Below are 16,643 nucleotides of genomic sequence, written 5' to 3' on the forward strand. Positions count from 1 at the left end.
ATCTCTTGCGCATTACGGTTCGAACAACCGAACACCTATACGGATTCTCTTGCACAGTGGCAGATTTGTAAATACAGGGTTTACATACCATTTCTTGCGCATTACGGTTCGAACACTCGAACACCTATACGGATTCTCTTGCACAGTGGCAGATATGTAAATACGGGGTTTACATACCCTTTCATGCGCGTTACGGTTCGAACACTCGAACACCTACACGGATTCTCCTACACAGTGGCAGATATGTAAATACGGGATTTACATACCATATCTTGCGCATTACGGTTCGAACACTCGAACACCTATACGGATTCTCTTGCACAGTGGCAGATATGTAAATACGGGGTTTACATACTATTTCTTGCGCATTACGGTTCGCACACTCGAACACCTATACGGATTCTCTTGCACAGTGGCAGATATGTAAATACGGGGTTTCCATACCATTTCTAGCGCAATACGGTTCGAACACTCGAACACCTATACGGATTCTCCTGTACAGTGGCAGATATGTAAATACGGGGTTTCTATACCATTCCTTGCGCATTACGGTTCGAACACTCGAACACCTATACGGATTCTCTTGCACAGTGGCAGAGATGTAAATACGGGGTTTACATACCATTTCTCGCGCATTACGGTTCGAACACTCGAACACCTATACAGATTCTCCTGCACAGTGGCAGATATGTAAATACGGGGTTTACATACCATTTCTTGCGCATTACGGTTCGAACAATCGAACACCTATACGGATTCTCTTGCACAGTGGCAGATATGTTTATCCAGGGTTTACATACCATTTCTTGCGCATTACGGTTCGAACACTCGAACACCTATACGGATTCTCTTGCACAGTGGCAGATATGTAAATACGGGGTTTAAATACCATCTCTTGCGCATTACGGTTCGAACAACCGAACACCTATACGGATTCTCTTGCACAGTGGCAGATTTGTAAATACAGGGTTTACATACCATTTCTTGCGCATTACGGTTCGAACACTCGAACACCTATACGGATTCTCTTGCACAGTGGCAGATATGTAAATACGGGGTTTACATACCCTTTCATGCGCGTTACGGTTCGAACACTCGAACACCTACACGGATTCTCCTACACAGTGGCAGATATGTAAATACGGGATTTACATAACATATCTTGCGCATTACGGTTCGAACACTCGAACACCTATACGGATTCTCTTGCACAGTGGCAGATATGTAAATACGGGGTTTACATACTATTTCTTGCGCATTACGGTTCGCACACTCGAACACCTATACGGATTCTCTTGCACAGTGGCAGATATGTAAATACGAGGTTTACATACCATTTCTAGCGCATTACGGTTCGAACACTCGAACGCCTATACGGATTCTCCTGCACAGTGGCAGATATGTAAATACGGGGTTTCCATACCATTTCTTGCGCATTACTGTTCGAACACTCGAACACCTATACCGAATCTCTTCCACAGTGGCAGATATGTAAATACGGGGTTTACATACCATTTCTTGCGCATTACAGTTCGAACACTCGAACACCTATACGGATTCTCTTGCACAGTGGCAGAGATGTAAATACGGGGTTTACATACCATTTCTCGCGCATTACGGTTCGAACACTCGAACACCTACACGGATTCTCCTGCACAGTGGCAGATATGTAAATACGGGATTTACATACCATATCTTGCGCATTACGGTTCGAACACTCGAACACCTATACGGATTCTCTTGCACAGTGGCAGATATGTAAATACGGGGTTTACATACCATTTCTTGCGCATTACGGTTCGAACACTCGAACACCTATACGGATTCTCTTGCACAGTGGCAGATATGTAAATACGAGGTTTACATACCATTTCTAGCGCATTACGGTTCGAACACTCGAACACCTATACGGATTCTCCTGCACAGTGGCAGATATGTAAATACGGGGTTTCCATACCATTTCTTGCGCATTACGGTTCGAACACTCGAACACCTATACGGAAGCTCTTGCACAGTGGCAGATATGTAAATACGGGGGTTACATACCAATTCTTGCGCATTACGGTTCGAACACTCGAACACCTATACGGATTCTCCTGCACAGTGGCAGATACGTAAATACGGGGTTTCCATACCATTTCTAGCGCATTACGGTTCGAACACTCGAACACCTATACGGATTCTCCTGCACAGTGGCAGATATGTAAATACGGGGTTTCTATACCATTTATTGCGCATTACGGTTCGAACACTCGAACACCTATACGGATTCTCTTGCACAGTGGCAGAGATGTAAATACGGGGTTTACATACCATTTCTCGCGCATTACGGTTCGAACACTCGAACACCTATACGGATTCTCCTGCACAGTGGCAGATATGTAAATACGGGGTTTACATACCATTTCTTGCGCATTACGGTTCGAACAATCGAACACCTATACGGATTCTCTTGCACAGTGGCAGATATGTTTATCCAGGGGTTACATACCATTTCTTGCGCATTACGGTTCGAACACTCGAACACCTATACGGATTCTCTTGCACAGTGGCAGATATGTAAATACGGGGTTTACATACCATTTCATGCGCATTACGGTTCGAACACTCGAACACCTACACGGATTCTCCTGCACAGTGGCAGATATGTAAATACGGGATTTACATACCATATCTTGCGCATTACGGTTCGAACACTCGAACACCTATACGGATTCTCTTGCACAATGGCAGATATGTAAATACGGGGTTTACATACCATTTCTTGCGCATTACGGTTCGAACACTCGAACACCTATACGGATTCTCTTGGACAGTGGCAGATATGTAAATACGGGGTTTAAATACCATCTCTTGCGGATTACGGTTCGAACAACCGAACAGCTATACGGATTCTCTTGCACAGTGGCAGATATGTAAATGCAGGGTTTACATACCATTTCTTGCGCATTACGGTTCGAACACTCGAACACCTATACGGATTCTCTTGCACAGTGGCAGATATGTAAATACGGGGTTTACATACCATTTCTTGCGCATTACGGTTCGAACACTCGAACACCTATACGGATTCTCTTGCACAGTGGCAGATATGTGAATACGGGGTTTACATACCATTTCTTGCGCATTACTGTTCGAACAACCGAACACCTATACGGATTCTCCTGCACAGTGGCAGATATGTAAATACGGGGTTTACATACCATTTCTTGCGCATTACGGTTCGAACACTCGAACACCTATACGGATTCTCTTATACAGTGGCAGATACGTAAATACGGGGTTTACATACCATTTCATGCGCATTACGGTTCGAACACTCGAACACCTACACGGATTCTCCTGCACAGTGGCAGATATGTAAATACGGGATTTACATACCATATCTTGCGCATTACGGTTGGAACACTCGAACACCTATACGGATTCTCTTGCACAGTGGCAGATATGTAAATACGGGGTTTACATACCATTTCTTGCGCATTACGGTTCGAACACTCGAACACCTACACGGATTCTCCTGCACAGTGGCAGATATGTAAATACGGGATTTACATACCATATCTTGCGCATTACGGTTCGAACACTCGAACACCTATACGGATTCCCTTGCACAGTGGCAGATATGTAAATACGGGGTTTACATACCATTTCTTGCGCATTACGGTTCGAACAGTCGAACACCTATACGGATTCTCCTGCACAGTGGCAGATATGTAAATACGGGGTTTACATACCATTTCTTGCGCATTACGGTTCGAACACTCGAACACCTATACGGATTCTCTTGCACAGTGGCAGATATGTAAATACGAGGTTTACATACCATTTCTAGCGCATTACGGTTCGAACACTCGAACACCTATACGGATTCTCCTGCACAGTGGCAGATATGTAAATACGGGGTTTCCATACCATTTCTTGCGCATTACGGTTCGAACACTCGAACACCTATACGGAAGCTCTTGCACAGTGGCAGATATGTAAATACGGGGGTTACATACCAATTCTTGCGCATTACGGTTCGAACACTCGAACACCTATACGGATTCTCCTGCACAGTGGCAGATACGTAAATACGGGGTTTCCATACCATTTCTAGCGCATTACGGTTCGAACACTCGAACACCTATACGGATTCTCCTGCACAGTGGCAGATATGTAAATACGGGGTTTCTATACCATTTCTTGCGCATTACGGTTCGAACACTCGAACACCTATACGGATTCTCTTGCACAGTGGCAGAGATGTAAATACGGGGTTTACATACCATTTCTCGCGCATTACGGTTCGAACACTCGAACACCTATACGGAATCTCTTGCACAGTGGCAGATATGTAAATACGGGGGTTACATACCATTTCTTGCGCATTACGGTTCGAACACTCGAACACCTATACCGATTCTCCTGCACAGTGGCAGATACGTAAATACGGGGTTTCCATACCATTTCTAGCGCATTACGGTTCGAACACTCGAACACCTATACGGATTCTCCTGTACAGTGGCAGATATGTAAATACGGGGTTTCTATACCATTTCTTGCGCATTACGGTTCGAACACTCGAACACCTATACGAATTCTCTTGCACAGTGGCAGATATGTTTATCCAGGGGTTACATACCATTTCTTGCGCATTACGGTTCGAACACTCGAACACCTATACGGATTCTCTTGCACAGTGGCAGATATGTAAATACGGGGTTTACATACCATTTCATGCGCATTACGGTTCGAACACTCGAACACCTACACGGATTCTCCTGCACAGTGGCAGATATGTAAATACGGGGTTTCTATACCATTTCTTGCGCATTACGGTTCGAACACTCGAACACCTATACGGATTCTCTTGCACAATGGCAGATATGTAAATACGGGGTTTACATACCATTTCTTGCGCATTACGGTTCGAACACTCGAACACCTATACGGATTCTCTTGGACAGTGGCAGATATGTAAATACGGGGTTTAAATACCATCTCTTGCGGATTACGGTTCGAACAACCGAACAGCTATACGGATTCTCTTGCACAGTGGCAGATATGTAAATGCAGGGTTTACATACCATTTCTTGCGCATTACGGTTCGAACACTCGAACACCTATACGGATTCTCTTGCACAGTGGCAGATATGTAAATACGGGGTTTACATACCATTTCTTGCGCATTACGGTTCGAACACTCGAACACCTATACGGATTCTCTTGCACAGTGGCAGATATGTGAATACGGGGTTTACATACCATTTCTTGCGCATTACTGTTCGAACAACCGAACACCTATACGGATTCTCCTGCACAGTGGCAGATATGTAAATACGGGGTTTACATACCATTTCTTGCGCATTACGGTTCGAACACTCGAACACCTATACGGATTCTCTTGTACAGTGGCAGATACGTAAATACGGGGTTTACATACCATTTCATGCGCATTACGGTTCGAACACTCGAACACCTACACGGATTCTCCTGCACAGTGGCAGATATGTAAATACGGGATTTACATACCATATCTTGCGCATTACGGTTGGAACACTCGAACACCTATACGGATTCTCTTGCACAGTGGCAGATATGTAAATACGGGGTTTACATACCATTTCTTGCGCATTACGGTTCGAACACTCGAACACCTACACGGATTCTCCTGCACAGTGGCAGATATGTAAATACGGGATTTACATACCATATCTTGCGCATTACGGTTCGAACACTCGAACACCTATACGGATTCCCTTGCACAGTGGCAGATATGTAAATACGGGGTTTACATACCATTTCTTGCGCATTACGGTTCGAACACTCGAACACCTATACGGATTCTCTTGCACAGTGGCAGATATGTAAATACGAGGTTTACATACCATTTCTAGCGCATTACGGTTCGAACACTCGAACACCTATACGGATTCTCCTGCACAGTGGCAGATATGTAAATACGGGGTTTCCATACCATTTCTTGCGCATTACGGTTCGAACACTCGAACACCTATACGGAAGCTCTTGCACAGTGGCAGATATGTAAATACGGGGGTTACATACCAATTCTTGCGCATTACGGTTCGAACACTCGAACACCTATACGGATTCTCCTGCACAGTGGCAGATACGTAAATACGGGGTTTCCATACCATTTCTAGCGCATTACGGTTCGAACACTCGAACACCTATACGGATTCTCCTGCACAGTGGCAGATATGTAAATACGGGGTTTCTATACCATTTCTTGCGCATTACGGTTCGAACACTCGAACACCTATACGGATTCTCTTGCACAGTGGCAGAGATGTAAATACGGGGTTTACATACCATTTCTCGCGCATTACGGTTCGAACACTCGAACACCTATACGGAATCTCTTGCACAGTGGCAGATATGTAAATACGGGGGTTACATACCATTTCTTGCGCATTACGGTTCGAACACTCGAACACCTATACCGATTCTCCTGCACAGTGGCAGATACGTAAATACGGGGTTTCCATACCATTTCTAGCGCATTACGGTTCGAACACTCGAACACCTATACGGATTCTCCTGTACAGTGGCAGATATGTAAATACGGGGTTTCTATACCATTTCTTGCGCATTACGGTTCGAACACTCGAACACCTATACGGATTCTCTTGCACAGTGGCAGAGATGTAAATACGGGGTTTACAAACCATTTCTCGCGCATTACGGTTCGAACACTCGAACACCTATACAGATTCTCCTGCACAGTGGCAGATATGTAAATACGGGGTTTACATACCATTTCTTGCGCATTACGGTTCAAACAATCGAACACCTATACGGATTCTCTTGCACAGTGGCAGATATGTTTATCCAGGGTTTACATACCATTTCTTGCGCATTACGGTTCGAACACTCGAACACCTATACGGATTCTCTTGCACAGTGGCAGATATGTAAATACGGGGTTTAAATACCATCTCTTGCGCATTACGGTTCGAACAACCGAACACCTATACGGATTCTCTTGCACAGTGGCAGATATGTAAATACAGGGTTTACATACCATTTCTTGCGCATTACGGTTCGAACACTCGAACACCTATACGGATTCTCTTGCACAGTGGCAGATATGTAAATACGGGGTTTACATACCCTTTCATGCGCATTACGGTTCGAACACTCGAACACCTACACGGATTCTCCTACACAGTGGCAAATCTGTAAATACGGGATTTACATACCATATCTTGCGCATTACGGTTCGAACACTCGAACACCTATACGGATTCTCTTGCACAGTGGCAGATATGTAAATACGGGGTTTACATACTATTTCTTGCGCATTACGGTTCGCACACTCGAACACCTATACGGATTCTCTTGCACAGTGGCAGATATGTAAATACGAGGTTTACATACCATTTCTAGCGCATTACGGTTCGAACACTCGAACACCTATACGGATTCTCCTGCACAGTGGCAGATATGTAAATACGGGGTTTCCATACCATTTCTTGCGCATTACTGTTCGAACACTCGAACACCTATACGGATTCTCTTGCACAGTGGCAGATATGTAAATACGGGCTTTACATACTATTTCTTGAGCATTACGGTTCGAACACTCGAACACCTACACGGATTCTCCTGCACAGTGGCAGATATGTAAATACGGGATTTACATACCATATCTTGCGCATTACGGTTCGAACACTCGAACACCTATACGGATTCTCTTGCACAGTGGCAGATATGTAAATACGGGGTTTACATACCATTTCTTGCGCATTACGGTTCGAACACTCGAACACCTACACGGATTCTCCTGCACAGTGGCAGATTTGTAAATACGGGATTTACATACCATGTCTTGCGCATTACGGTTCGAACACTCGAACACCTATACGGATTCTCTTGCACAGTGGCAGAGATGTAAATACGGGGTTTACATACCATTTCTCGCGCATTACGGTTCGAACACTCGAACACCTATACGGAATCTCTTGCACAGTGGCAGATATGTAAATACGGGGGTAACATACCATTTCTTGCGCATTACGGTTCGAACACTCGAACACCTATACCGATTCTCCTGCACAGTGGCAGATACGTAAATACGGGGTTTCCATACCATTTCTAGCGCATTACGGTTCGAACACTCGAACACCTATACGGATTCTCCTGTACAGTGGCAGATATGTAAATACGGGGTTTCTATACCATTTCTTGCGCATTACGGTTCGAACACTCGAACACCTATACGAATTCTCTTGCACAGTGGCAGATATGTTTATCCAGGGGTTACATACCATTTCTTGCGCATTACGGTTCGAACACTCGAACACCTATACGGATTCTCTTGCACAGTGGCAGATATGTAAATACGGGGTTTACATACCATTTCATGCGCATTACGGTTCGAACACTCGAACACCTACACGGATTCTCCTGCACAGTGGCAGATATGTAAATACGGGGTTTCTATACCATTTCTTGCGCATTACGGTTCGAACACTCGAACACCTATACGGATTCTCTTGCACAATGGCAGATATGTAAATACGGGGTTTACATACCATTTCTTGCGCATTACGGTTCGAACACTCGAACACCTATACGGATTCTCTTGGACAGTGGCAGATATGTAAATACGGGGTTTAAATACCATCTCTTGCGGATTACGGTTCGAACAACCGAACAGCTATACGGATTCTCTTGCACAGTGGCAGATATGTAAATGCAGGGTTTACATACCATTTCTTGCGCATTACGGTTCGAACACTCGAACACCTATACGGATTCTCTTGCACAGTGGCAGATATGTAAATACGGGGTTTACATACCATTTCTTGCGCATTACGGTTCGAACACTCGAACACCTATACGGATTCTCTTGCACAGTGGCAGATATGTGAATACGGGGTTTACATACCATTTCTTGCGCATTACTGTTCGAACAACCGAACACCTATACGGATTCTCCTGCACAGTGGCAGATATGTAAATACGGGGTTTACATACCATTTCTTGCGCATTACGGTTCGAACACTCGAACACCTATACGGATTCTCTTGTACAGTGGCAGATACGTAAATACGGGGTTTACATACCATTTCATGCGCATTACGGTTCGAACACTCGAACACCTACACGGATTCTCCTGCACAGTGGCAGATATGTAAATACGGGATTTACATACCATATCTTGCGCATTACGGTTGGAACACTCGAACACCTATACGGATTCTCTTGCACAGTGGCAGATATGTAAATACGGGGTTTACATACCATTTCTTGCGCATTACGGTTCGAACACTCGAACACCTACACGGATTCTCCTGCACAGTGGCAGATATGTAAATACGGGATTTACATACCATATCTTGCGCATTACGGTTCGAACACTCGAACACCTATACGGATTCCCTTGCACAGTGGCAGATATGTAAATACGGGGTTTACATACCATTTCTTGCGCATTACGGTTCGAACACTCGAACACCTATACGGATTCTCTTGCACAGTGGCAGATATGTAAATACGAGGTTTACATACCATTTCTAGCGCATTACGGTTCGAACACTCGAACACCTATACGGATTCTCCTGCACAGTGGCAGATATGTAAATACGGGGTTTCCATACCATTTCTTGCGCATTACGGTTCGAACACTCGAACACCTATACGGAAGCTCTTGCACAGTGGCAGATATGTAAATACGGGGGTTACATACCAATTCTTGCGCATTACGGTTCGAACACTCGAACACCTATACGGATTCTCCTGCACAGTGGCAGATACGTAAATACGGGGTTTCCATACCATTTCTAGCGCATTACGGTTCGAACACTCGAACACCTATACGGATTCTCCTGCACAGTGGCAGATATGTAAATACGGGGTTTCTATACCATTTCTTGCGCATTACGGTTCGAACACTCGAACACCTATACGGATTCTCTTGCACAGTGGCAGAGATGTAAATACGGGGTTTACATACCATTTCTCGCGCATTACGGTTCGAACACTCGAACACCTATACGGAATCTCTTGCACAGTGGCAGATATGTAAATACGGGGGTTACATACCATTTCTTGCGCATTACGGTTCGAACACTCGAACACCTATACCGATTCTCCTGCACAGTGGCAGATACGTAAATACGGGGTTTCCATACCATTTCTAGCGCATTACGGTTCGAACACTCGAACACCTATACGGATTCTCCTGTACAGTGGCAGATATGTAAATACGGGGTTTCTATACCATTTCTTGCGCATTACGGTTCGAACACTCGAACACCTATACGGATTCTCTTGCACAGTGGCAGAGATGTAAATACGGGGTTTACAAACCATTTCTCGCGCATTACGGTTCGAACACTCGAACACCTATACAGATTCTCCTGCACAGTGGCAGATATGTAAATACGGGGTTTACATACCATTTCTTGCGCATTACGGTTCAAACAATCGAACACCTATACGGATTCTCTTGCACAGTGGCAGATATGTTTATCCAGGGTTTACATACCATTTCTTGCGCATTACGGTTCGAACACTCGAACACCTATACGGATTCTCTTGCACAGTGGCAGATATGTAAATACGGGGTTTAAATACCATCTCTTGCGCATTACGGTTCGAACAACCGAACACCTATACGGATTCTCTTGCACAGTGGCAGATATGTAAATATAGGGTTTACATACCATTTCTTGCGCATTACGGTTCGAACACTCGAACACCTATACGGATTCTCTTGCACAGTGGCAGATATGTAAATACGGGGTTTACATACCCTTTCATGCGCATTACGGTTCGAACACTCGAACACCTACACGGATTCTCCTACACAGTGGCAAATCTGTAAATACGGGATTTACATACCATATCTTGCGCATTACGGTTCGAACACTCGAACACCTATACGGATTCTCTTGCACAGTGGCAGATATGTAAATACGGGGTTTACATACTATTTCTTGCGCATTACGGTTCGCACACTCGAACACCTATACGGATTCTCTTGCACAGTGGCAGATATGTAAATACGAGGTTTACATACCATTTCTAGCGCATTACGGTTCGAACACTCGAACACCTATACGGATTCTCCTGCACAGTGGCAGATATGTAAATACGGGGTTTCCATACCATTTCTTGCGCATTACTGTTCGAACACTCGAACACCTATACGGATTCTCTTGCACAGTGGCAGATATGTAAATACGGGCTTTACATACTATTTCTTGAGCATTACGGTTCGAACACTCGAACACCTACACGGATTCTCCTGCACAGTGGCAGATATGTAAATACGGGATTTACATACCATATCTTGCGCATTACGGTTCGAACACTCGAACACCTATACGGATTCTCTTGCACAGTGGCAGATATGTAAATACGGGGTTTACATACCATTTCTTGCGCATTACGGTTCGAACACTCGAACACCTACACGGATTCTCCTGCACAGTGGCAGATTTGTAAATACGGGATTTACATACCATGTCTTGCGCATTACGGTTCGAACACTCGAACACCTATACGGATTCTCTTGCACAGTGGCAGATATGTAAATACGGGGTTTACATACCATTTCTTGCGCATTACGGTTCGAACACTCGAACACCTATACGGATTCTCTTGCACAGTGGCAGATATGTAAATACGAGGTTTACATACCATTTCTAGCGCATTACGGTTCGAACACTCGAACACCTATACGGATTCTCTTGCACAGTGGCAGAGATGTAAATACGGGGTTTACAAACCATTTCTCGCGCATTACGGTTCGAACACTCGAACACCTATACAGATTCTCCTGCACAGTGGCAGATATGTAAATACGGGGTTTACATACCATTTCTTGCGCATTACGGTTCAAACAATCGAACACCTATACGGATTCTCTTGCACAGTGGCAGATATGTTTATCCAGGGTTTACATACCATTTCTTGCGCATTACGGTTCGAACACTCGAACACCTATACGGATTCTCTTGCACAGTGGCAGATATGTAAATACGGGGTTTAAATACCATCTCTTGCGCATTACGGTTCGAACAACCGAACACCTATACGGATTCTCTTGCACAGTGGCAGATATGTAAATATAGGGTTTACATACCATTTCTTGCGCATTACGGTTCGAACACTCGAACACCTATACGGATTCTCTTGCACAGTGGCAGATATGTAAATACGGGGTTTACATACCCTTTCATGCGCATTACGGTTCGAACACTCGAACACCTACACGGATTCTCCTACACAGTGGCAAATCTGTAAATACGGGATTTACATACCATATCTTGCGCATTACGGTTCGAACACTCGAACACCTATACGGATTCTCTTGCACAGTGGCAGATATGTAAATACGGGGTTTACATACTATTTCTTGCGCATTACGGTTCGCACACTCGAACACCTATACGGATTCTCTTGCACAGTGGCAGATATGTAAATACGAGGTTTACATACCATTTCTAGCGCATTACGGTTCGAACACTCGAACACCTATACGGATTCTCCTGCACAGTGGCAGATATGTAAATACGGGGTTTCCATACCATTTCTTGCGCATTACTGTTCGAACACTCGAACACCTATACGGATTCTCTTGCACAGTGGCAGATATGTAAATACGGGCTTTACATACTATTTCTTGAGCATTACGGTTCGAACACTCGAACACCTACACGGATTCTCCTGCACAGTGGCAGATATGTAAATACGGGATTTACATACCATATCTTGCGCATTACGGTTCGAACACTCGAACACCTATACGGATTCTCTTGCACAGTGGCAGATATGTAAATACGGGGTTTACATACCATTTCTTGCGCATTACGGTTCGAACACTCGAACACCTACACGGATTCTCCTGCACAGTGGCAGATTTGTAAATACGGGATTTACATACCATGTCTTGCGCATTACGGTTCGAACACTCGAACACCTATACGGATTCTCTTGCACAGTGGCAGATATGTAAATACGGGGTTTACATACCATTTCTTGCGCATTACGGTTCGAACACTCGAACACCTATACGGATTCTCTTGCACAGTGGCAGATATGTAAATACGGGGTTTAAATACCATCTCTTGCGCATTACGGTTCGAACAACCGAACACCTATACGGATTCTCTTGCACAGTGGCAGATATGTAAATATAGGGTTTACATACCATTTCTTGCGCATTACGGTTCGAACACTCGAACACCTATACGGATTCTCTTGCACAGTGGCAGATATGTAAATACGGGGTTTACATACCCTTTCATGCGCATTACGGTTCGAACACTCGAACACCTACACGGATTCTCCTACACAGTGGCAAATCTGTAAATACGGGATTTACATACCATATCTTGCGCATTACGGTTCGAACACTCGAACACCTATACGGATTCTCTTGCACAGTGGCAGATATGTAAATACGGGGTTTACATACTATTTCTTGCGCATTACGGTTCGCACACTCGAACACCTATACGGATTCTCTTGCACAGTGGCAGATATGTAAATACGAGGTTTACATACCATTTCTAGCGCATTACGGTTCGAACACTCGAACACCTATACGGATTCTCCTGCACAGTGGCAGATATGTAAATACGGGGTTTCCATACCATTTCTTGCGCATTACTGTTCGAACACTCGAACACCTATACGGATTCTCTTGCACAGTGGCAGATATGTAAATACGGGCTTTACATACTATTTCTTGAGCATTACGGTTCGAACACTCGAACACCTACACGGATTCTCCTGCACAGTGGCAGATATGTAAATACGGGATTTACATACCATATCTTGCGCATTACGGTTCGAACACTCGAACACCTATACGGATTCTCTTGCACAGTGGCAGATATGTAAATACGGGGTTTACATACCATTTCTTGCGCATTACGGTTCGAACACTCGAACACCTACACGGATTCTCCTGCACAGTGGCAGATTTGTAAATACGGGATTTACATACCATGTCTTGCGCATTACGGTTCGAACACTCGAACACCTATACGGATTCTCTTGCACAGTGGCAGATATGTAAATACGGGGTTTACATACCATTTCTTGCGCATTACGGTTCGAACACTCGAACACCTATACGGATTCTCTTGCACAGTGGCAGATATGTAAATACGAGGTTTACATACCATTTCTAGCGCATTACGGTTCGAACACTCGAACACCTATACGGATTCTCCTGCACAGTGGCAGATATGTAAATACGGGGTTTCCATACCATTTCTTGCGCATTACGGTTCGAACACTCGAACACCTATACGGAATCTCTTGCACAGTGGCAGATATGTAAATACGGGGGTTACATACCATTTCTTGCGCATTACGGTTCGAACACTCGAACACCTATACCGATTCTCCTGCACAGTGGCAGATACGTAAATACGGGGTTTCCATACCATTTCTAGCGCATTACGGTTCGAACACTCGAACACCTATACGGATTCTCCTGTACAGTGGCAGATATGTAAATACGGGGTTTCTATACCATTTCTTGCGCATTACGGTTCGAACACTCGAACACCTATACGGATTCTCTTGCACAGTGGCAGAGATGTAAATACGGGGTTTACAAACCATTTCTCGCGCATTACGGTTCGAACACTCGAACACCTATACAGATTCTCCTGCACAGTGGCAGATATGTAAATACGGGGTTTACATACCATTTCTTGCGCATTACGGTTCAAACAATCGAACACCTATACGGATTCTCTTGCACAGTGGCAGATATGTTTATCCGGGGTTTACATACCATTTCTTGCGCATTACGGTTCGAACACTCGAACACCTATACGGATTCTCTTGCACAGTGGCAGATATGTAAATACGGGGTTTAAATACCATCTCTTGCGCATTACGGTTCGAACAACCGAACACCTATACAGATTCTCTTGCACAGTGGCAGATATGTAAATACAGGGTTTACATACCATTTCTTGCGCATTACGGTTCGAACACTCGAACACCTATACGGATTCTCTTGCACAGTGGCAGATATGTAAATACGGGGTTTACATACCCTTTCATGCGCATTACGGTTCGAACACTCGAACACCTACACGGATTCTCCTACACAGTGGCAAATCTGTAAATACGGGATTTACATACCATATCTTGCGCATTACGGTTCGAACACTCGAACACCTATACGGATTCTCTTGCACAGTGGCAGATATGTAAATACGGGGTTTACATACTATTTCTTGCGCATTACGGTTCGCACACTCGAACACCTATACGGATTCTCTTGCACAGTGGCAGATATGTAAATACGAGGTTTACATACCATTTCTAGCGCATTACGGTTCGAACACTCGAACACCTATACGGATTCTCATGCACAGTGGCAGATATGTAAATACGGGGTTTCCATACCATTTCTTGCGCATTACTGTTCGAACACTCGAACACCTATACGGATTCTCTTGCACAGTGGCAGATACGTAAATACGGGCTTTACATACTATTTCTTGAGCATTACGGTTCGAACACTCGAACACCTACACGGATTCTCCTGCACAGTGGCAGATATGTAAATACGGGATTTACATACCATATCTTGCGCATTACGGTTCGAACACTCGAACACCTATACGGATTCTCTTGCACAGTGGCAGATATGTAAATACGGGGTTTACATACCATTTCTTGCGCATTACGGTTCGAACACTCGAACACCTACACGGATTCTCCTGCACAGTGGCAGATATGTAAATACGGGATTTACATACCATGTCTTGCGCATTACGGTTCGAACACTCGAACACCTATACGGATTCTCTTGCACAGTGGCAGATATGTAAATACGGGGTTTACATACCATTTCTTGCGCATTACGGTTCGAACACTCGAACACCTATACGGATTCTCTTGCACAGTGGCAGATATGTAAATACGAGGTTTACATACCATTTCTAGCGCATTACGGTTCGAACACTCGAACACCTATACGGATTCTCCTGCACAGTGGCAGATATGTAAATACGGGGTTTCCATACCATTTCTTGCGCATTACGGTTCGAACACTCGAACACCTATACGGAATCTCTTGCACAGTGGCAGATATGTAAATACGGGGGTTACATACCATTTCTTGCGCATTACGGTTCGAACACTCGAACACCTATACGGATTCTCCTGCACAGTGGCAGATACGTAAATACGGGGTTTCCATACCATTTCTAGCGCATTACGGTTCGAACACTCGAACACCTATACGGATTCTCCTGCACAGTGGCAGATATGTAAATACGGGGTTTCTATACCATTTCTTGCGCATTACGGTTCGAACACTCGAACACCTATACGGATTCTCTTGCACAGTGGCAGAGATGTAAATACGGGGTTTACATACCATTTCTCGCGCATTACGGTTCGAACACTCGAACACCTATACGGAATCTCTTGCACAGTGCCAGATATGTAAATACGGGGGTTACATACCATTTCTTGCGCATTACGGTTCGAACACTCGAACACCTATACGGATTCTCCTGCACAGTGGCAGATACGTAAATACGGGGTTTCCATACCATTTCTAGCGCATCACGGTTCGAACAGTCGAACACCTATACGGATTCTCCTGTACAGTGGCAGATATGTAAATACGGGATTTACATACC

The sequence above is a fragment of the Camellia sinensis genome, chromosome 6 (genome assembly GCF_055761805.1).
Source record: "Camellia sinensis isolate YWXY chromosome 6, ASM5576180v1, whole genome shotgun sequence".
Classification (NCBI taxonomy): Eukaryota; Viridiplantae; Streptophyta; class Magnoliopsida; order Ericales; family Theaceae; genus Camellia; species Camellia sinensis.